This window comes from Dendropsophus ebraccatus, chromosome 6 (assembly GCF_027789765.1).
Source record: "Dendropsophus ebraccatus isolate aDenEbr1 chromosome 6, aDenEbr1.pat, whole genome shotgun sequence".
Lineage (NCBI taxonomy): Eukaryota > Metazoa > Chordata > Amphibia > Anura > Hylidae > Dendropsophus > Dendropsophus ebraccatus.
In genome coordinates this window covers 119,404,375-119,427,960 of record NC_091459.1, presented here as the reverse complement: position 1 = coordinate 119,427,960, position 23,586 = coordinate 119,404,375, and the positions used below count along the sequence as shown (strand labels likewise).

General features: G+C 42.9%; 1 protein-coding gene across 1 annotated transcript in view; it reads right to left on the bottom strand.

Annotated features, from left to right (window-relative positions):
* Positions 1–13,964, bottom strand: part of LOC138795966 (uncharacterized) — a 72,150-nt gene extending 58,186 nt beyond the window's left edge. Inside the window, exon 1 of the mRNA XM_069975758.1 lies at positions 13,774–13,964. The gene's annotated coding sequence lies outside the window, so the exon portion shown is untranslated. The remainder of the gene's footprint in view (positions 1–13,773) is intronic.
* Between the last annotated feature and the right edge of the window lie 9,622 nt (positions 13,965–23,586).

Here is a 23,586-nt window from a genome sequence, read left to right as displayed (position 1 = left end):
CCTCTTCACCTTCTGTCGTAGAGCATGCTCTATTTCTCTTCACCTTCTGTTGTAGAGCATGCTCTATTTCTCAACTTCTGTCGTAGAGCACGCACTGTTCTTCTTCACCTTCTGTCGTAGAGCATGCTCTGTTCCTCTTCACCTTCTGTCGTAGAGCATGCTCTGCTCCTCTTCACCTTGTGTCATAGAGCATGCTCTGTTCCTCTTCACCTTGTGTCGTAGAGCTTCACCTTCTGTCGTAGAGCATGCTCTGTTCCTCTTCACCTTGTGTCGTAGAGCACGCTTTGTTACCATTTGTTAATCTGTTCACTACCTGAAAGGAAGAATAAATTAGGGTCCTAATGATTCAGACCTCCTAACCTGTGCTGCCTGGTTACTGTGCTGAGGGCAAATCCAGTCCTGTTACAGAGTACACAGACAGCCATGAAATATTCATTAGTGAAAGTGCAATTCCACCCTGAAGGTGTTTATCCAGGGATGTAGGCAGCTGCGTATAAACCCAGCATTATGTGTGATTACAATATATAACTAATGCGCCGTACTGGCAATGCTGAGTTGTAAGCGTATGTATGTGTCTGTCTCTTTGAGAGCCCATATTACATATAAGCCATATTGCTTTACACACATGAACTGGTGTCAGAAAGTTATATAGTATTGTAATTTCTTCTGTAAAAAAAAATCTCCAGTTTTCCACTACTTATCAGCTGCTTCATGTCCTGAAGGAAGTGGTGTATTTTTTCCAGTATGACACAGTGCTTTCTGATGCCTCCTCTGTCCATGACAGGAACTGTGCAAAGCAGGAAAAAAATTCTTATGGGGATTTGCAACTGCTCTGGACAGTTCCTGACATGGACAGAGGTGGCAGCAGAGAGCACTATGTCAAACTGAAAAGAATACACCACTTCCTGCAGGACGTATAGCTACTGATAAGTATGGGAAGACTGGAGATTTTTAATAAATTTTTGCAAAATGACATACCAGCATGTTGTGAGTTCCTGCATCATGATGTACTGATATGCCATAATGCACAGGGGCTCTATGAAGTGAGCTTAAGAGCTGAGTGAGTGAGGAGCCGCTGCTATCACAGCTAATGATGGGCAGCATCGATTGCGCTGCTGCCCACCATTAACCCCTTAAGCGGCACTTAAGTGTCATTGACAGGAACTGTGCTCTTCTGATCAGGACCCCTGCAGTGTGATCACTTTCCTGGATGATGAGAGTGTGCATGGTGTGGATGATGAGAGTGAGCATTGTGTGCATGATGGGTCCACACAATGCTCATCCACACTCTCATCATCCACACCATGCACACTCCCATCATCCACACTCTCTCAACAGGCATACACTACAACTCTCATTCATACAATTTGCAAAAAAAAATAATCACTTCAATTTACAGACAAACATAGATTTATACTAACATCTTAAATTACCTCGGGGAGGATCGGCGGCGGCCCGCATGAATCGCGCATGTCCAGGAAGCAGCCCGTCTCCGACGGGACATCTTTCCTGCGCCGGCACAGTACATAGAGCCCATTATGCATATATGAATATGTATAGTGGGTGAAATGGGAGGGGCGGATTGGTGCTTGGGGCAGGAGGGTGATACCCTAAGATAGCTCTTAGATAGCAGATTTGCATAAGAGCATTTAGGAAATTAATAAACAATGCGGAGGAGAAGAGGATTGTTAGTCACAGCAATATACACCTAAGCTACTGAGCTTTTGCGGCATATCAGCAGGTTCTCTGGGCAGAACTGCTGATAGTGGCACTTTAATAAAAACTAGAGATCATGGTGCAAAAACTGACACCCCAACCAGCCCTGTAGGTGGAAGAATAAAAGTGCTATGGCTAATAGAAGGCGGGGAGGAAAAATTAAAACACAAAAATGAAAAATAGTCTGGTCATAAAAGGGTTAAATAGAAGTAAATTACTAACCTGTATAACTTTCTGACACCAGTTGATTTGAAAACAATTTATTTTCACCTGAGTACCCCTTTAAGAACAGATCTGTCAGTAATCAGTCTTCGCTATTATATAAGTAAGTAAAGTCCCAGTTCACATGATCCCCCAGTTCACATGATATCTTCTTAATAGAAACATTATTTGTTATTAGACTATTGGAGGAGTCTTTAACACAGAGGGGTTCACTAACTTTTCTCACGACACTGTACTCAATAAAAGACATGATAAAGACTAACAATTGTTTCCATACTTGTTATTATCTATTTAGTCTCCTACCTCCAGTTCTGAGCTGCTGCTTTCCACTGAGGACACAAAAAATTAAGCTTTTCACTCCCCCTCCCTTCCGAGATGGCTGATGTAAGCAAGTCCCTATCTGCAACTTTGTAATGCTGGGGGGGGGGGGGGGGGGGGGGGGGGGGGGTGTTAACCACAGTGAGTTCATCAGCAACTTGACCTCAGATTAACCCTTGCAGTATTATAGAGAAGCTACAAAGTTGCAGATCGGGACTTGTGAACATCAGCCATCTCAGAAGGGAGGGGGAGGAGGGGAGGTGGTGGAGAGAAAAGCTTGCACACTTTTTGTGTCTTGAGTACAAAGCAGCAGCTCAGAACTGGGGCAAGGAGACTGAATAGATAATAACAAGTGTGGAAGGAATTGTTAGTCTACATTTACTCTTTAAAATCAGCTTAGCAAATTTTGTTTAAAGGGGTTGTCCGGCGAAAAAAAATTATTCACAGAATAACACACATTACAAAGTTATACAACTTTGTAATGTATGTTATGTCTGTGAATGGCCCCCTTCCCCGTGTTTCCCCCCACCCCCGCTAGACCCGGAAGTGTGGTGCATTATACTCACCGCATGTCGTGTCGTCCACGGTCTCCGATCGTCAGCAGTGACGTCTTCTTCGGGAGCTTGGCGGATCTTCCCGAGTGCCGGCCGCCCTCTGCAGCGTCATCCGAAGCTCAGCCGCGATTGGCTGAGCATAACTGTGCTCAGCCAATCGCGGCTGAGCGGCTGATGACGCGGCCACGTCATCAGCTGCTCAGCCGCGATTGGCTGAGCACAGTTATGCTCAGCCAATCGCGGCTGAGCTTCGAATGACGCTGCAGAGGGCGGCCGGCACTCGGGAAGATCCGCCAAGCTCCCGAAGAAGACGTCACTGCTGACGATCGGAGACCGTGGTCGGCACGCGACAGGTAATGTATAGCGCACCACACTTCCGGGTACACGGGTGGGGGTGGTGGGACACGGGGAAGGGGGCCATTCACAGACATAACATACATTACAAAGTTGTATAACTTTGTAATGTGTGTTATTCTGTGAATAATTTTTTTTCGCCGGACAACCCCTTTAATGGTTATGACTTGGGAGGGGGAACGCCAGATACTATATAGTGCTGCTCATTTACACACACTGCTCTACTTTTTTTGGCTATTTGAGTGCAAACAACGGCCGCTATTTCTTAATGACGGCAGTCTTTGGTACAATAACAGTTGTCATTGTGAAATAATGACTGTTATTTAGACTCAAAGGCCAAAAAAAGACATTGTGGGAACATAGCCTAAAGGTACACTTTAAGATATAGAAGTTATCACAAAATATCCTTGTGGGATCGAGGATTAATACTAAGTATCCCTGGTAGTCTAGGGGGGTTTAGGGTTGTATCCTGATGACCAGAGCGGTTAATTGCCTTTAAGTAGGATTTCTCACAAAAACAGATAGGATTGTGCAGCAGCACTTCGGTTGGAGATACAAGGGTCAATGTCATAGAGGATGACCAATTTCTAGGAAGCATGATACAGAGATAGATGCCCTTGAAATACAATTCTCAATGAATATCCCATCAACCACTGTGCGGTATTATCATTCCAGTTATAGGACCAAAATACAGTGCCGTATACACAGTCACGCCATGACCTATAACATTACATGAACATACATTTCTTAGCAGGAATCCCGGAACACTTAAAGTCTCTCCGGGGAGGCCACAATGTTCTTCTAAACACATCTGTCGATTAGGAGGAAACCCGCTGTACACAACTCTTACCTCTTCCTTTATAATGGCATCTCAAAGTATATTCTAGCCCGGGGCGCTGTGCCTGCGGTCTGCCCATCTTTTATTCATACCGCAGCATGTTAAACATGTTCTGTTCACATCTCAGTCCCTCAAACTTTAGAAACGTGAAGGATGAAAAGAAATCACAATGAATCAATCAAGATCCGTATCACGAATGGTAGAACATGACTCAACGCTTAAAGGGCTCCTCTGCTAACGTCATAACCTGAGGTAGACTATTGGTTGACCATTGGATGTGTCCTATGCCAGTACTCTACAAACTTTAGAAATGTGAAGGATGAAAAGAAATCACAATGAATCAATCAATATCCGTATCACAAATGGTAGAACATGACTCAACGCTTAAAGGGCTCCTCTGCTAATATCATAACCTGAGGTAGACTACTGGGTGACCATTGGATGTGTCCTATACCAGTACTCTAGAACCTACTTAGATCTACTTCAACAAGATTACAAAAGTGAAAGAACGAAGGGGGTCAAAGGTGGAAGAACCATACAGGCCTGAAATGATGAAAAATGTAAGTGACCCTTGGGCTACTGTATGACGTTCACAGGGCATCGCGAACAGAACAAATGTTCCTCTGAATGGTTTAGTAGATTACACTTCAAAAAAAATCTACTCCTGGTGAGTTCCCAATCCTGTTCATATAGACGGACTCTGCGTGAATCTCCTCTTAAACCGGATTAGTTTGCGTTCCAATCACAACTTTCAATGATGACTGAAGGACCGAGGGGGGAATAGGCCTCTTCATTAGTGTTGAGCGAGCATTCATGTCTTCCATTGATTTCAATGGGGTTTGTTACTTGAGTCAAGCACTCAAGCATTTTAGTGCTTGCTCAACACTACTGTTCATTGAGCAGGACCCCTGATGCCACCATGCCACTATCCCAATGAACTGTGGTCCTTTTGGCTGCTCCTCCTGCCATCTTCCTCCTACCTTCGCCCTATGCTCTCTCCAGGGCCTTTGCCGTATGACAAATAGCACCAACTCTTCCTGTCTTCTTCTAGTTCTCTGTAGATTATATTTTTAATACTCCTCCGTTGCTCAAGGACTCAGCGATAAGGTCCTTTTTTGGGTTACAGTCTGTAGTGACTTAAATTAACTTAGGAAATGATTGAGTCCCCTTCTAGAGAGATTTCTGGCTTGGCTAACAGGGGTATTCCAGCCCCTGCATAAAAATGGGGGAAAAATTGGGTAAATAGAAAAAAAAAAAACACATACAGTACTTACCTCACCCCAGTTCCCCACTGCTTCTGTTCCCTGCCATTCAGTTCCCCATCTTCTATTTTCTTTCTGCTTTGGAGATGAGCACTCAGGAGCAGGACCTGCCACATCGGCCAATCACTGACCGCAACACTGTCCCGTCCTGAGTCACCAGATCCTGCTCCTGATGTCTATATTGGAAGCAAGAATAAGAGAAGATCAAGTAACTGGACTGGAACCGAACCTGTGCTGAAGCAAAAGCCAAACTTCAGCAGAGCGGTGAAGGACTACTTGTGAAGGGCTAATTGTGTTTCTTTATTCCATCCACTCACTGCCCCTTTCCCCAGCAGCATATTTTTTACATAGAAATCTAAACACCCCTTTAAATCCCCAATCACGTTCTAAGACTTCTCATCTCCGATTCTCAAAAGTCCTCTTTCTAGGCTTCTAGGATTTCATTGTAATGAGTGTTTTAACCGGCAGCCAACAGTGTTATCTTAGGCTGGTCTCCCTGAGATCAGTGATCTCTTTTCTTTCTAGGGTTAAAACTTTGCTGTCATTTGGTCTTTGATATTAGACATGTCAAAAGTCACTGAATGCACCGGGTCTCCCTTCTGACACTGCTGCTAATCCTGAGATACAGCCTGGGGAAGTGTGCAGCAGTATGAGTCTCTCCCAAAGTGTCAATCAAATCTAACTGCTTTTTCTTCATTACAGTGGATCGTGTTGCGAAATCCACCCCCCCCCCCTTCACCTGTCTGTATCACAGGATCGCAACAGGGCCCAGGCATGAGACCTGGCATGGCCCATGCTTTGTCATATTGACATGCCCCATGATGTGTCAAAAGTTACTCAAAAGGACTGTAACATTTCAAGGCTAAGGAACTCACTCACTGAAAAGTTACTCAAAGAATTCCTGCCTGCTTGTTGCAGCTTCATAGTTCGGATCCTTTGGGGAATTTTATTTGTCGTGGGGTACAACTTGCGGGACCGAGCCCTTAGAGTCTGCCGCCTCCACCCCTGAGATCCTGACAAGGCTTCTGTGGGAGTTGTTCTCTGGAGAACAATCCCCACAGCTCAGTGTATTTACAGTTGTTCCACCAAATCCTTTGTCGCCTTATGAAGCGCTGTCTTGGTTTTCCCTGAGATGCATAGAATTCCTATTGACATATAGACTGCAGTGAGGTCTTACTGTAGAGTCTCCAGGCCCCATACCAGGTGACGGGTTAACAGGAGAAGCGAGGTCCCCAAACACTAGTTTCGGTCTAATTTAAGAGACAACGGTTTTCAAGACGGAACAGGCAAAAAGCTGTATATATCCGCGGGAAGCCTGCACACAATGTCTTGGAGATGTTTTAAAGTCCTGGCCTACGCAGCTGCTGAGCGCTGTCATTTTAAAGATGTATCCTGGGATCTACAATAGTAAGATGACTTTTAGAGATGGTGAGAGCTGTTACCATGCAGAACACGGCAGAGCATATAAACAGAAGCACAGAGTATTTCAGGTTATATTCCCAGCAGGAACAATTCTAGCAGCTGCAGTAATTGACAGGAGGCACCTGGTCCGGTATTGTGTGGCCCAGAGCCGAGGATTAACGCACAGCTATTCTACATCAATGAGGAGAAAATGTGCTTAATTAATCTGTCACTAATGTATTATAATTACACCGATCCCCTGGGAGACGTTATAGTCATTATATACAAAGAAACCATTAGACTGGGACTGTATGAGGATTACTAAACTACAGCTACTCACTGCAAGTCTACAGGATAGAGCACAGTGTACTATACAGTATTCTGATATATACTACTATATACAGCTCCAGATAGTAGCTCTAAACCTGTTATAAGACTATGGTACAATCCCCAATATGTGCACAGCAAAACTGCAGTATTGTAGTTATATTCTTGTACATAGGAGCAGTATTATAGTAGTTATATTCTTGTATATAGAGGGCAGTATTATAGTAGTTATATTCTTGTATATAGGAGCAGTATTATAGTAGTTATATTCTTGTATATAGGAGCAGTATTATAGTAGTTATATTCTTGTATATAGGAGCAGTATTATAGTAGTTATATTCTTGTATATAGGAGCAGTATTATAGTAGTTATATTCTTGTATATAGGAGCAGTATTATAGTAGTTATGCACAATCAAGTAAAAATAAGAGCGAGCACCAATGTTCATATGTGGCTTCTGAGCCTGGGACTGTAGATAGAGGACGTGTAGGCAAAAAATACAGCTACAGTAGGTGGTGCATATAGCTAACAGCAAGATATAGCAATTCCAGTCCAATAGGAAAAAGAGCTAGCACTCACCATCTGCTGAAAATAGTCCATTTTATTCAGGGTTCACTTCAGCATGTGTATGGGGGAGGGAGGTGAAGGCAGGTGCGTCAAGGCCTTGAGGCACCTGCCTTCACCTCCCTCCCCCATACACATGCTGAAGTGAACCCTTATTAAAATGGACTATGTTTTCAGCAGATGGTGAGTGCTAGCTCTTTTTCCTTTTGGACTGGGATTATAGTAGTTATATTCTTGTATATAACAGCAGTATTATAGTAGTTATATACCTGTATATATGAGCAGTATTATAGTAGGTACATTCTTGTATATAGGGGGCAGTATTATAGTAGTTATATTCCTGTATATAGGAGCAGTATTATAGTAGTTATATTCTTGTATATAGGGGGCCGTATTATAGTAGTTATATTCTTGTATATAGGAGCAGTGTTATAATAGTTATATTCTTGTATATAGGAGCAGTATTATAGTAGTTATATTCTTGTATATAGGAGCAGTATGATAGTAGTTATATTCTTGTATATAGGAGCAGTATTATAGTAGTTATAACAACAATGTGCAGAGTGGATCTGAGTTAGCACCAACGTTCATAAGGTTTTTGCTGTATACCCATGAGCTAGGATAGTTCCAAGTGAGGATTCTAGGCAACGGAGTGCAGCATGGAGGTGCAAAAGGCTGATACAGTACAGGTATAATCCAACCAAATAGAGAAAAGAGCTTGCACTCACCACAAGTCGCTGCGGGTAAAATCCATTTATTCAGTCTCAATAGACATGTATGGGGAGGGGAAGTAAAAGCAGGGGCGTCTGATGGCTACAGCCGTTTCACGTGGTTAATCAAGCATCTTCTGGCCTGAGGACCAATTATAGTAGTTATATTCTTGTATATAGGAGAAGTATTATAGTAGTTATATTCTTGTATATAGGAGGCAGTATTATAGTACTTATATTCTTGTATATAGGAGCAGTATTATAGTATATTCTTGTATATAGGGGCAGTATTATAGTAGTTACATTCTTGTATATAGGAGGCATTATTATAGTAAATATAGTTCTGTACATAGCAAAACCTATTTTATTTAGTCTTTTTGATGTCTCTACCATGTAACGTGAATGATTTCCCTTCCTTTCAGGCTCAGATCGGTGATTAGAATGATCCTATACAGCTTATATCTGCTTTTGATGACCAGTCAAAATCATAAAGTTAAGAATTATAGCCTGCGGTGATTGCTTTTCCTTCATCATCACTACTCCTCCAGGACCTTATTGTACAGTCTGAAGTATGTTATAAATTATTATAGTGTTCACTCTCCTCACTGTAATTCTCAGACTTAAGAGAATGGGACATAACCCAGCGGTGGAGAGACGTCAGCTTTGGACAGATCAATGATTGCCCACAGGCTGTGCTGGATGCTGAGCACTTAAGAACCTCTGGATGGGATGGAAAAGGAGCTGATCTCTGTTTATTATTGCTCCTTAGGAAGGTGTAAGCTTCACAGAGAACGCTCTGCATCCCTGAACGTCCCAGCAGGCCGCAGCCACGGGACGCTCTTGAAGCTGAGTTCACTACATCAAAGATCTCATCTGTCTGTATCCTGTTCTGTATCCAGCAAGCTTGTGCAAAACACATATAACTGTGCTGTAAGATACAGCGATTTATGACACAGAATCTCCAAGTAACTTAAGATTCTTCAAGTAATTTTATTTCTTTGAGCTGAAAAAGAAGGGAAAAGATATATGGCTGTAAAAGTGGGAGCTGGATAAGTTTCTCACCTCCCCCTACTCCAGCGCTGCTGGTACCAGTATCACGCAACTCCAGTCCCGGCTGCTTCTGGGTGGGGACTTGGGACATGACGTGTTAGGCCTACTCACTCAGAGGCTGTAGCGGGGTCCCGTCTTGGGCGCTGACTGGCTGAGCGGGCCTAACACCACAGCCCAGAGTTCTCCTTTAAAGAGGTTATTTAGGTTTAGAAAAACATGGCCCCTTCCTTACAGAAATAGTGCCACTCCCATTCTGCAGTTTAGGTGTAGTATCTAAACAGTTATACCACACACAGCCTTATGGGAGGGGTGGTGCTGTTTTTGGTAGCTGGATAACCTCTTTATGAGGCATATACACTCACCGGCCACTTTATTAGGTACACCTGTCCAACTGCACGTTACCACTTAATTTCTAATCAGCCAATCACATGGCGGCAACTTGACATGGTCAAGACAATCTCCTGCAGTTCAAACCGAGCATCAGTATGGGGAAAAAAGGTGATTTGAGTGCCTTTGAACGTGGCATGGTTGTTGGTACCAGAAGGGCTGGTCTGAGTATTTCAGAAACTGCTGATCTACTGGGATTTTCACGCACAACCATCTCTAGCGTTTACAGAGAATGGTCCGAAAAAGAAAAAACATCCAGTGAGCGGCAGTTCTGTGGGCGGAAATGCCTTGTTGATGCCAGAGGAGAATGGGCAGACTGGTTCGAGCTGATAGAAAGGCAACAGTGACTCAAATAGCCAACCGTTACAACCAAGGTAGGCAGAAGAGCATCTCTGAACGCACAGTACGTCGAACTTTGAGGCAGATGGGCTACAGCAGCAGAAGACCACACCGGGTGCCACTCTTTTCTGCTAAGAACAGGAAACTAAGGCTACAATTTGCACAAGCTCATCGGAATTGGACAGTAGAAGATTGGAAAAACGTTGCCTGGTCTAATGAGTCTCGATTTCTGCTTGAACATGACAATGAGTTCACTGTACTCAAATGGCCTCCCCAGTCACCAGATCTCAATCCAATAGAGCATCTTTGGGATGTGGTGGAACGGGAGATTTGCATCATGGATGTGCAGCCGACAAATCTGTGGCAACTGTGTGATGCCATCATGTCAATATGGACCAAAATCTCTGAGGAATGCTTCCAGCACCTTGTTGAATCTATGTCACGAAGAATTGAGGCAGTTCTGAAGGCAAAAGGGGGTCCAACCCGTTACTAGCATGGTGTACCTAATAAAGTGGCTGGTGAGTGTATGTTGTTTTGCTATTAGCAATTATATTCCCAGGTTGTATATGTCACATATACGATAGTGGACACAACTGGTTTAGATTTGAAATCACCTCTTCCACAACTTGCCCTTTTAGTTAAGACTCTCCCCTACCACCTCTAACCTTGCCCCCTTCTCTTTTTCCCTCTCCCTCCACCTTTCCCTGATCCCTTATCCCCTTTTACCCTCTTACCTTTACATACCTACCATATCTCATCCATGAACCTGCATACACCTATTATGTAATTGTGTACTTGAATGTTATTGTAATAACCTGTCTTGCATACAGTACTTGTATTGTTCTACTTACTTGTTTTTTTTGGGAAAAAAGTATATACTCGAGTTACTGTATAGCCAGAATTTTCAGCAAGTGAAATATTACTGTAGATTAATTTTTGGAAATTAGAAAGTTCCTAAAACTTCACTTATATCTTAGAGTCAGAGAAAAGGGAACTACAAGCTGCTGGAGATGATGATGAAATCACAGTGTTGTGTATTCAAAAGTACTACTGTTTAGTAGTGTTGAGTGGACTTGCCAAATTGTTCGGGATCGGCAAGGTTCTCTGAACCCAAACGCGCAGCCTTTGACTTCCAGTGGTTGAAGAAGTTGAATGCTGCACAAGGGCTACCAGGAAAATATGGATACAGCCTAAATCCTTTGGTTAAATGCATGATCTCCAGGGCTCTCTGGGGCTGCATCCAATATCTTGTGCCGCCAGGATTCAAATTCTGCACATTCGGGTTGGGAGAACCTTGCCGAACCCAAATGGGTAAAAACTAGAGATGAGTGAACCGGGTTCGGGTTCGAGTCCATCCGAACCCGAACGATCGGCATTTGATTAGCAGGGGCTGCTGAAGTTGGATAAAGCTTTAAGGTTGTCTGGAAAACATGGATACAGCCAATGACTATATCCATGTTTTCCACATAGCCTTAGGGCTTTATCCAACTTCAGCAGCCACCGCTAATCAAATGCCGAAAGTTCGGGTTCGGATGGACTCTAGCATGCTCGAGGTTCGCTCATCTCTAGTAAAAACCAAAACAAAATCTGCTCCCCACGCATTCTGTTGCTGCCACTGAAAAAAATGAATGAATGAAACAGGAGCCACGGAGGTAAGTAGATGCTTTTTTACACATCCCCTCCCTGGACATTACTAAAAAAGGGGTCCTGGCTGTATAAACTAAGGCCTGATTCACACATTCTATGCACGGACCCTATTTAAGAACTATGTGCTACAGACCCAATTTCAGAACTCCTGCCATCATCATTCATTATAATGCCTTGAACTTCGAAATAGTTTAACTTTGTACTACTATAATGATGCTACATGTCAGTACAGTAGCACAAAGATTTAACTATTTCAGAACTCATAGCATGATGAATGATGACGCAGGAAGTTCAGAATTCCAGTCCGTAACACATAGTAAATACGGTCCATGTGTGGAAAATGTAGATCAGGCCTAAAGATATGGATGAGGATGAGTAATCTGATCTAATGTATCCATACTACAAGTTCTGTTTATGTTTACAAAGATGAATAATATTATTTTCATCATTTTATCATTTTGAAAGAATACAGGTTCCTCTGCATAATGGTGCTGGCTTTTGAACTTTTCTAAACATAACCATCAGGTGAGATAAGCTTGTTTTCTTTAGACTTTGCTTGTGGGCAGTGATCAATAGCTGATGGCTGGGCATTTATTCGGCCAACAGATATCACTCCCAATCCATTCATATGCTTGAACAATTGGCTTGGCCAGCCCTTCAGCCCTCTCATTGGAAAGAGGAGGGATAAGCCAATGTTAGACTGGTACTCAGTACTACTGAATGTTATAAGAACAGTGAATGTCAGGAAACATGACGGCCAACCAATAAACGCACCCAAGCACATTAGATTAAAGTTGATGGAATTAGAGGATTTCAACCAAAACAATTGGTTCCTGGATGAGATTTTTTTCACAGTTGTTTTAGTTAACCCATGGCAGACCATTGTCCTGTTGAAAGAAGTCGTCGGTACAGGAACAATCTTTGCACAAAAATTTTTCTCACTAAAATTTGTCCTTCTGCCATTGTGATTGGTCATGTGTGGTCCAGTGTGTATGACTGTAGTGGCCAATATGGACTAATGTGTAAGGGTGCATTGGCCAAATAATCATTCACCGTTAACCTAACTCCTGACGAAGCCGCCAGGTAGCGGCGATACGCGTGGGGTAACTGTTTCTCTGCCACACAGGGACTTCTCTATTTCTAGTTGGTATTGACTGTATTTATTCACATGTTGTTATTTGTATTTTGATCTGTACATTTATTTATATCGCTATAGTCCCTCCTTAACTTATTGAGCCTACATGTGTGGCAGTGAGCAACCTCCTGCATTTCAGGAGGATGCCGTCTGTTGGTTTTTAATGTTTTTAACTTTTCTGTAGCCGGTTATAAAAAAGCTATTTTATATTCTGCAATTACAGGTGTGCGCCTCACTTCTTCACCCTATGTTTCCCTTTCCCTTCTTTTGGTACGTTAACCTACTTCTGTCCACAGTCTATGGCCACCTTAAGTCCTCCACGGACCATCTCCAAACCAATCTTTCCAATAGGCTTGACTATACATTTACACAAGCCATTAATGGTACAGCAACAAGGTGCCAGACCCTATGCTCAAAGTAAGGCCTTATTACCACGTTCCGTAAATATGGAAGATGTGTTACAGAAAGAACCATCATTCTCATTCCCAAGATCCCTAGATAGAGCCAGAAGGGAGCACGACAGCACCCTCCTCCACACCCCCTTCCGACTCAATCACTCTACAATCAAGTCTACAGAGCAAACAAGTCGGATGTCCCTGACCAGCTATATATATCGCTATCCTGGAGGACTGCTTTACATGTCACCCAAAAGAAAGTCCTTACTGAATTCAAGTGCGCTGAACTGATTCATGGTGATCCAAGTTCAATTCACTTGAACCAGATCGGGGTGTTGCCGCCATGTTTCAGATGCTGGAATATATATCCCAGACAAGTTGTGAGAAGATAGTGTGCCCATGTACGGACAGAAGCTTCGACTAACACAACCCAAATAAAACCAAGAGCAGACAGCTCCATACTGAACCCATTATACACGGAAATAAAGAGAATTGAAGAAAAACAGATTCCCCCATCAGCTGTAGATGTAACCGGAGCCTGCTGCGGAGACTTACAGTAAGACGATTAATCAGCCCAGGCTCGCGTCTTATGGTTTCCATGTTGATATCATTGTCTGCTTCACATCAGGCCTGATCCTCGGCAGATACCAGAGGCCATTCATTCTCAGATGCGAGGAGGACATGTTTCCTATGATAAGTACATCAGATTTCATACACTTTCAAGTGCAGCCCACGCTTCTATTCTCTATGACTTCATGCTTTCAGCTTCTGGCCAACATTATAGATTAAAAAAAAAAAAACACGATGAGATCATTGAAATCCAACTAAGTGTCTGTACGAAATAAAATAGACATTGTTGGACTATAACTGTCAGTGCAACCAGGTGTAAAAGAGCACAGCTGTGAAGAAACAGGAGTATAATCTTTATAGAAATTACTGTAAAGTTTTACCAATAAGCATAAGAAGTGTTGCAAGAACAGAGTCACCCGTCCTCAGGTTGTGCGTAGTATTGCAACTCAGCTTCATTCATATATATACTGTCATTTTTATCATGTAGATAAAACAAGTGTAGAAGGGGAGGACATAGCTGCGAATACTGGGGGGAGGCTCTTGTGGGACAAAAGGGGAAAGGGAGGGCCCTAGTATCACTATTGAGAGAATGGGGGAAATCTGTGACTGATCATAGGAGGTGGTGGAGTCAATGTCGTTGGAAATGTCCGCTGTAACCTGGATGAAGTCTGTTATGACTACTGGGAAAGGGCTGAAGTATTGCTGTGCATACATAAGGGCTAGAAGGCATTGCTTCTATAATATATATTTGTATAGCGCCAACAGATTCTGCACTGCAGTACTGTGAACAGTGAAGAAAAGAGGATAGTCAGTGATGTGGCTATTGGGGAAAACGTCATGCTGTGGTCAGGTGGAAGAGGGAGACATTGGCCATGGGTAATGGATAGTCTTTACTACTTGGGGAACTCTACACAGACTTGTTCTTGGGAAAGCAAAAAGGCAAATACTAATAGGACTGCGGGAAGAAAGAGAGGGGAGTACTGTCTGACAATACGAGAGAAAAGAGTAATGATTATTGTTTGGGGGAAACAACTTTGCATGACATGCCTTCCTTGCAGCAAACCTAATAGACATATACAACGATGGATAGAACCACCTGTCTCATTGACATGAATGGGAAATATTACTGAGCATACTCTGTGTTCTCTGAAGAGGTCATTTCACAGGGAGGGGGAGGCTGAGCTGTGAGCTTCATTTATTATCTTCTCTATCTATTAGTGTCACCTTGTGCTGTATTTAAGTACAGATCACTTTCCAACAGCCTCCTCATCATCACAGATGCAACAGAAAATCCTGGCTTAGTTTCAGTGGAAAGGAAACTGCAACATTTCTGATTTTACTTGTATAATATAGATAGTAATAGATAGATCTAATGTGCTTACTCAAATTTATATAAATTGTCTTATAGCATAGTAAATGTGTCTTAAAAATAATGCAAGGATAAAGAGAAAAAAAGCGCACCAATTATCTATTTCAGCGCTGCCTTCAACAAATTCACAGGGGTAGTTGTTTAGGATGCAAAAAAGCAAAAAGCGTTTATTGAGGTAAGCACAAATATAACGCGTTTTCAGAGCCTGCGCTCTCTTCATCAGATATAGGGCATAGCTACATAGCACTATATCTGATGAAGAGAGCTCAGGCTCTCTCACTCAGGGAGCATCCCGTAGCACCACTCTGAACTAGCCTGCAGCCTCCCACTGCTTCGCAAGGACGACAAGAAAACCACGGAAATACGTCCATACCCCAATCAAGGGCTAATATGCATCAAGCCCAAGAGGCTGAAAGGTGAGCCTTGAATCTACTGCTTATCACCCTATACCATACGCCGACGGTATCACACGAGGCGCCACCTGTTGCCTGTTTTTCTCCTTTATTATAGATCTTAAAAATAATGGTCTTTTAATTAGTCTAATAAATTCACCTGGTTCGGAGCAGACGTAGCGATGCGCCAATATATGCGACTTTTTTTTTAAATTGCGCAGTTAATAAATTTAGCTAAAAAAGAATTCTGGCGCACTTTTGATCTAATTAACAAAAAAGCTAATTCAAAAAGTCGCATCTAATTTGGATAGTCTTGTCTAAAAAAAGTTTCATAAATTCATATTAGATTTATTTTGAGCGCAAACTAGATATATTAGACTAAAAACAGGCGCAATTAGTTTGATAAATGTCCCCCATTGTGTTTTGGTGGAAGATGGCCTGAGATGGTGAGAACTGGAAGTAATGAGCAGGCTGTCCTCTCCTTTTCTTATGGTGCACCATAAAATTCAATCCTAAACTACAGCAGTGAGATTACCAGCTGTGGCCATGAAGGGGTTAAGTCAATGGGACCAATCAGCTGCTCCACACTGTATTTCGTAAGCCCCAACTTAATGAGAATGGAAACTAAAAGTGATGAAAATGTATTTCTATTTGTTTTATTGGTCGCTGCCCAGAAAACCCTGGATACAGTGAATTCATTGTGCTCTGTGCGATTTTCTGGCAGAAAATGATTTCTTGACCTTCTGGAGACATGTTGATGTTTCTCATGAGGATGCTAGAAAAACTGGAATTGTTTGTTTACACGCCAGGGACGCCATGTTCTAACCAATGCTGAAAGGAAACGCGGAGACAGGATGTCAGCTGGAATGTGGCGCAGTGTCATGGACGGGATGACTGTCACCAGGAGAACAATACCAATTACAGTGAGAACTCTGCCAGTTGTATGGGACCCAAGTCGTGTTTAGTAACGGGGTCTGTATCCACTGACTGACAAGTACAATGAGAGCCAAAGTCAAGAGCTTAACCCATACCTAATGGAAATTATGAGATCAGTCTAACAGTGTCTGCAGTAAATCATTGGTCAGTGCCGGCACTCCAGCATCAGTGCCGGTACACTAGCATCAGAACAATGGAGGGTGCCTGATCTGATGGGTCATATTTTCCATCATGTGGATGACTGGGTGTGTGTGCATCACTCAACTGAAACCAGGATGTGCTATGTTAGGGCCCCATTACACCAAACGATTATCGTCCATACTTGGCCAATAATCATTTAGTGTAATAGCGCCTGTTAAAGACCAATATCAGCCAACATGCACAATGTCGACTTATCGTTGTCTTTTAACAGATTAAAAAATTCATGATAACAACAGTCACTGTCTGCTGCGCGTTGCTCTGTGTAATACTTGTCTTCAATGGGCCTTCCGGACAATCTAAGGTCAGGACTCACTTCCTCCTCAACTGTGACAAGTAACACCTACCAAACCATTGTGCACATCAAGTTCCCCGCCTTCATGGCAACAGGATCCATGATGGCAGCAGAGAATGCGCCGGGAACCATTGTTCAGGAATGAGGAACATGATAAAGAGATGAGGATGGTGACTTGTACTGCAGATATTAATCCGATCCATCATATGTGGGATGTGCTGGAAAAACAAGATCCTGACCGATCAAAACTGTGACATATGAAACGTCTTTATTAATGACTGGTATACTTTAAAGGATGTTCTGCCAACATCTTGGATCAGATGCCACAGGCATGAGGTGCACTACACAGTATCAGGCAGCTGGTGTTGATGTTATGGCTGATCGGTGTATCTATTCCTATATCTGAAATCTTCTAGAGGTGGTCAAAACGCACGCAGACTCTCTCTTCACTTTTTTTGCCATTGTGGCAATAACTTTTCCAGTCATTCGACCTCAAGATATGAACAAGTTATCTGAACCGTCCTTTACCTGCCAATTGCTAAATCCTAGGAGATTAAAAGAAAAGTATTTTAATCTGTAAAACCTTCAGTAATGTGGTTTGGCTGGTTTATATAAAAGTCATATAGACCTCAGATCACTCCATGTCTGCTGATAGAGTTCCTCTGTACTATAAACGTGACTGACAGCTAAGCACAGGATCCTATTTGTGAAAGTAGTGACTAGTCACAATGAGAATGGGGGACAGTATGTCCATTGTGCAGTCTCTGTGTTTAATCGTAAGGAAAAGTTGCTCAATATTCACGAGAATTTTTACAAGGATAAAATTGTCGCAAATTTCCTGCAAACCTTTTTCTCCTTAGGGGCCTTTTAGATGTGAAGATCTTTGGCCGTCCAGGGCTGTGCGTGGTGATGATGATTACCTACGTAGGAGAACTTTAGAGGTGGTAAAGGATGAGGTTTGGCACCGGCTGGGCAGCGTGTGGACAGCTGCCGGGAGGTGTGAGTGGAAAGTGCTGTGTAATGTAGAGTAGACCTGACATCTACAAGGCTGCTAAACTGATGTTTGACTGAAAATCTGGACCCATGCCTGTGTAAAGCTGCATACAAGGATCATCTGTGTTGTAAAGAGTCTCTGGGTTGCAAGCAGTTATGCAGCTTTGTCAGCCAGTGCCTTTTTGTTGAAGAGCAGGCAGTGAGCAATTGAAGTGGCCAATAGAGGCTAGGAAGAGGCTAGAAGTGGAGGGTGGTCTAGAGCTCTTTGGGAGCCACCAGTGAAGTGGTATAGACCGAGTGTCAACTTGGAGGTGTTAGCTCTTGTGTGTCTGCTTGGACTGTGGAAGTAAAGTAAAACACTATAAAATCTGAGTAAAGTGGTGGTGTTCTCACACTAATGGAGCTTTTTAGATTCTGAGAGGGAATCCCTAACTCTGGTGGACTGATAAATACCTGCCGAAGAATTAGGTTGCCCTGTGCATTTATAGAGTAGTCTACTTTAAACAGTGGGGCCTGGGTTGCACGAGGTGTGGGGAAGCAGCATCCCTGGAAGTGAAGTCTATCAGAACAGGGATAGCTACCTGACATTGCAGAGAAAACCCCTCTAGCGCTTGGTTTACAGCTGTATGACATTCATCAGATGAAGAGAAAAGTGAGACTGCTGGGGACCTGTGTAATCATTGTCATCATTTAGTTAACATCCGTAGTACAATGCATCCAGCAGAACATTGTGCCTTCCATTTTAAGGGTGCTTTCACACCTACCGGATCCGCAGCGGATCCAGCCCCATTTATCACTATAGAGCACATACTCGCAGCGGGATTTACATCCCACTGTGAGTACGTGCTTTAACCCCCTGCTGCCCGCAACGCAGCCTCGCCGCCTGCATCAGCCCCGGCGCCCCCTACAGCCCGCATCCTGCTGGCGAGAGCATACATTACCTGCTCGGCGGCACGGCTGCACTGAGGCTTCCGGCTCCAGTCTCACTCAGAACTGATCCCACTGCGAGTATGTGCTCTATAGTGATCAATGGGGCTGGATCCGCAGCGGATCTTGCTGCCAATCCGCAGCGTGAGATCCTCTGCGGATCCGGTAGGTGTGAAGGCACCCTTAGGGTGCGTTCACACCTACAGGATTCGCAGCAGATATGCAGCTGTGTTCAGTTACTTAAATGAAATCTGCTGCGGATCCGCAGCAGAAAATACGCTGCAGATCTGTAAGTGTGAACGTACCCTTAATGTAAACTTTGATGCAGATGTGAACAGAGTCTTAACCAGTCAGGACAGAGCCAAATTCCTGTTCTCTAACACTTTGAGGACCAGGCCCAAAATGACCCAGTGGACCGCGCAATATTTGATCTTTGCACTTTCGTTTTTCCCTCCTCCCCTTCTAAGAGCTCTACCACTTTCAGCTTTCTATCTACAAGGCCATGTAATGGCTTGTTTGTTACAGGAGTAGTTGTACTTTGTAATGGCGTCTTTCATTTTACCATATCATGTATGACGGAATCCCAAATATATTATTTATGAAGATATAAATTGGTGAAATCGTAAAAAAGAATGCAATATGGTAACGTTTGGGGGGTTCCTGTGTCTATGTAATGCACTATATGGTAAAAGCAACATGATACTATTACTCTATAGGTCAGTCCGAACACAACCATACACAGATTCTCTAATGTTATATATATATATTTTTAATGAAATCCTTTTTTTTGACAATTAATTATTAATAAAATGGGCCTATTGTGAGGCTTATAACGGTTTTATTTTTACACCTATGGGGCTGTATGGGGTGTAATTTTTTCCGCCATGATCTCTAATTTTTATTAATACCATATTTGTGAAGATCAGACGTTTTGATCACTTTTTAGTATTTTTTTTTATATATATAATGTAACAAAATCGGTAATCTGCGATTGCGGCGTTTGAGGAGTTAATGTTACGCTGCAGCGTGTCATTAACGGTGAGGTGCCGGCTGCTGATTGCAGCGGGCCCCCACCTGCTATGAAGCGCGCTCCGCTCTGGAGCGAGCTTTATAGCTCAGGACGTACAAGTACGTCCAGGGTCGTCTGGGCACAGACTTCCAGGACGTATTGGTACGTCCCAGGTCGTCTAGGGGTAAATAAAGATGTCGGCCCGCTATTCTTTGCAGGTGTATGAGTGTAGACAAGCTGGGAGGGTCCTACATGCACCACACATTTCAGGTCTCTCTGCTGGGCTCCGATCCAGACTGTAACTTAGCCATTGCATATTGTTAATACTAGCGCTCTTCTTTAGATTTGCGTTGTGTTTGTGTCTTGCTGTAGAAGCCATGCATACTTCAGGTTTGAGGTTATGTGCAGGTGATAAGATGATTTATGTGATGATAACCGGCTGTCCACAGTCCAGTTCCATCACTAATAATAAAAATGATCCTGATTTAGAGAACACAGAATGAAACCTGCCTGAACCGCCACCAGATGTGAAGCGTTAATCCAATCCCTATCGAGCGCTTACTCCTAACCTCCTGTTTATTTGCTCCTGCGGTCTCGGTTATGATTGCAGCTTTCATCTTTCTAGTGAAAACAAACCACTTGTAGATAATTCAGAGCAGCGACTGGAGGTGACTCACCGGGCGCAGCATGGCCTCCTCTATAGGATGCTTACAATAATGTAAACACAGGGCAATAAAGGAACCAACAACGCTAATTATATACTGCACAATGGAAAAATAACATCACCAGGACTGCATTTAAAGGGACATATAAACTGTTAAATACTAAAAAAAAAGTTACCTTCTGTTCAGCACTAACCATTCAAAATAACAAATTAAAAAAAAAACTGTAAAGAAAAAAGCTTTACTATCTCAGCAAATAGAGATATATTTGCAGGAATCATCAAAATAAATATTTCTGCAAATACATTTAGGGTACTATTACACAAAGCAATTTTTCGACGACTAACGATTAAAGATAAACAATCTTAAACGACCGCTAAGGCAAACGACCCAAAATCATTCGCCCAATTACATGGAACGATGACCGTTATTTATGATCATACTTGCGGTCGTTTAGTCGTCAGTATTGCGTATATTTCAGCTGCGAATTCTTATTCCACCGAACAATGTGCGAACAATCAAACAATAAAAATAGGTCCGGATCCTATTAAACGATCAACGATTTCTTGTTGGTCATTTAATCGTTGCCTGCTATTACATGAAACGATTATCGTTCAAATCCGGACGATTTAATGATTTTTAGAACAATAATCGCTCTGTGTAATACCAGCCTTATTTCCCAAACTTGCCTCCTTCTCCTGATATGATCTCCCCCCCCCCCCCCCCATTGTTGACAGATTGTTGTCTGGGTTAACGACCACCACTCTCCTCCAAAAGCTGGTGTATATGCATAGATAGACATAATATAGCTGTGTAGAAGTATAGTGTGTGTCTATCTACATACACACAAAATATATCTATATATACACCAGCCAGACCACAGCTTTTGGAGCAGAGTGGTGGTCAGTAACAGACAACGAGCTGTCAACAATAGGAGAAAAAGAGCAGCATATCAGGAGGCGACAAGTTTGCTAAATCAATGTATTTGCAAAAATCTTTAACTTGACGATTTAAGGGCAAGTTCACACAGAGTAAAACTGCAATGTGTGAAGCTCATTCTCACTCACATTTACCTTTAAATACTAATCTCCTAAGAGCCTCCCTGCCAACTGCTGGAAATTTACCCAATTTATTACTGTTCCTAAAAGGCCAATAAATAGATATTTTATGACGGGATAATGTAATTATTTCTAAAGTTAATTATTATCTGTGAACTTCAATTTGCCCCGAGCTCCCTCTTCCATCTACTTATATTTTACGAGAGTATAAAGTAAAGTAAGCTAGAGGAGCGCCTGACTACTGTACGCGCTGACTAGGAGTCCCGAGCCGTTATACTACTAGGGGGAATTTATAATTGTATTTACACTTTTTTGCTTATATTATTCGCAAATTTGTGACTTTCTTCCTTCCACATGGCCAGCGTAGAGAGATACAAAGAGTGTCTCCGTCTCTGGAGGACACGTCCTGTCCTGCTCATTAATATGAATGGGCAATGTGTAATATTTTATTTCTCCTGCGGTGGCGCTGCAAGGAAACTGAACACTTACTGCCAGGTTTCCGCACTGATTACAGGTTATTACCATGGTACCAGCAGGGGGATGACCTGTGATGCATGACCTGTGAGGCTGTTCAAAGTAAGCAGCCCCTTTAAAGTGGACCTTTCAGCTATAAAAAGGTGTTTAAACAAGCACATGGCTAGATAGGGATAGTTATTAGGATTCTGGGCATATCTTTATTATTTTAAAAGTCTTCTCCATTGGTGAGAAAGAAGCCTTTTTGTTAAAATGCAAATGAGGCTCAAGTGTCCAGGGGGCATCAACAAGCACAGCAAGAGCAAGTCCAGGCCACATCCTCTGTATATTGTGGCTGTCAGTCAAACATGGTAGAAGGATGCAAGCAGGCTGTGATGTGGTAATAAAGAGAATGTGGGCTGGTCATACGAGGGCTCTTGCTGTGAAGGGGAACACCCTCTGGACACTTGAGCCTCATTTGCATATGAACAAAAAAAGGCCCATAGACTTGGTTAGCAAAGTACCTCTGACTATCTACAACCGCAGTACCAGTGGTACTTTGAACTGAGCCCAATTTTCTACAAACTTTCTCTTGCTAGATGGGCCCAGTATTGCGGCACAGCATCTCACACTCCCCTGGCATAACGTACACCTCTGCAGGAATATACAGACATGCTGCTGTCCTTATGCGGCTGCTGCAACTTGTGCCTCTACTTAAAACAGAATAATGAGAAATCTTATAAATCTTTTAGGTTTTGTAAGGTCAGTGTTCAGGGCGGGGGATTCGTCTGGAAGATTTTAAGACATATACAGTAATCTAAAATGTTGCATGGGTCAAAGCCCAACAGAAGACGCAACGATTAATCTACCCCCATGACCTTTCTGCTAAAGTACATTATTATGACTAGTGACTGCACAAGGACTGAGCGTTATTTTGTATCTCAGTGTAAACCCATCTGACCCATCACAGGATTCCTCCTTCTTGTACTTTGAGACTCAGATTCAAAGGCGCTGAATGGCTGCACATTAATCATGTCCCTGATAGAGCACTGGGTGAAAGGTGGCTGCAGAGCCGTAACCAAGCAGAGAGGAGTACGCCCACCGCTCCCCACCAGCAGCTATGCTAAGCGCTCTCACTACCTCATATGCTATGTGTTTCCCTTTTGTCCCAGAGATTAGAGGAAAGGCCACCACTCCCCAGCTCACTCACTCACTAGAATCAGGCCATGAGTCAGATCACCCTGTATAGAAAATACAATTATATAATGCAAAATTGTGCTGCATTAACAAATTGCAGGGAGATCTGCAAAAAAAGGGAAGGTGAGAATGGTTTAAAACGATTACTCCGTATTTATGGATTTAGGAGCGTTACGGACGTTATGGACAGTGAGACCAGCCAAACTAAAATCAATGGGTCCTAAATTTGACCGTAATTGCTGATCCACAATTACGGACAAAACTTAGGTACGAGTGAATGTCGTCTATCTTATCCCGTGGCAGGGGTCT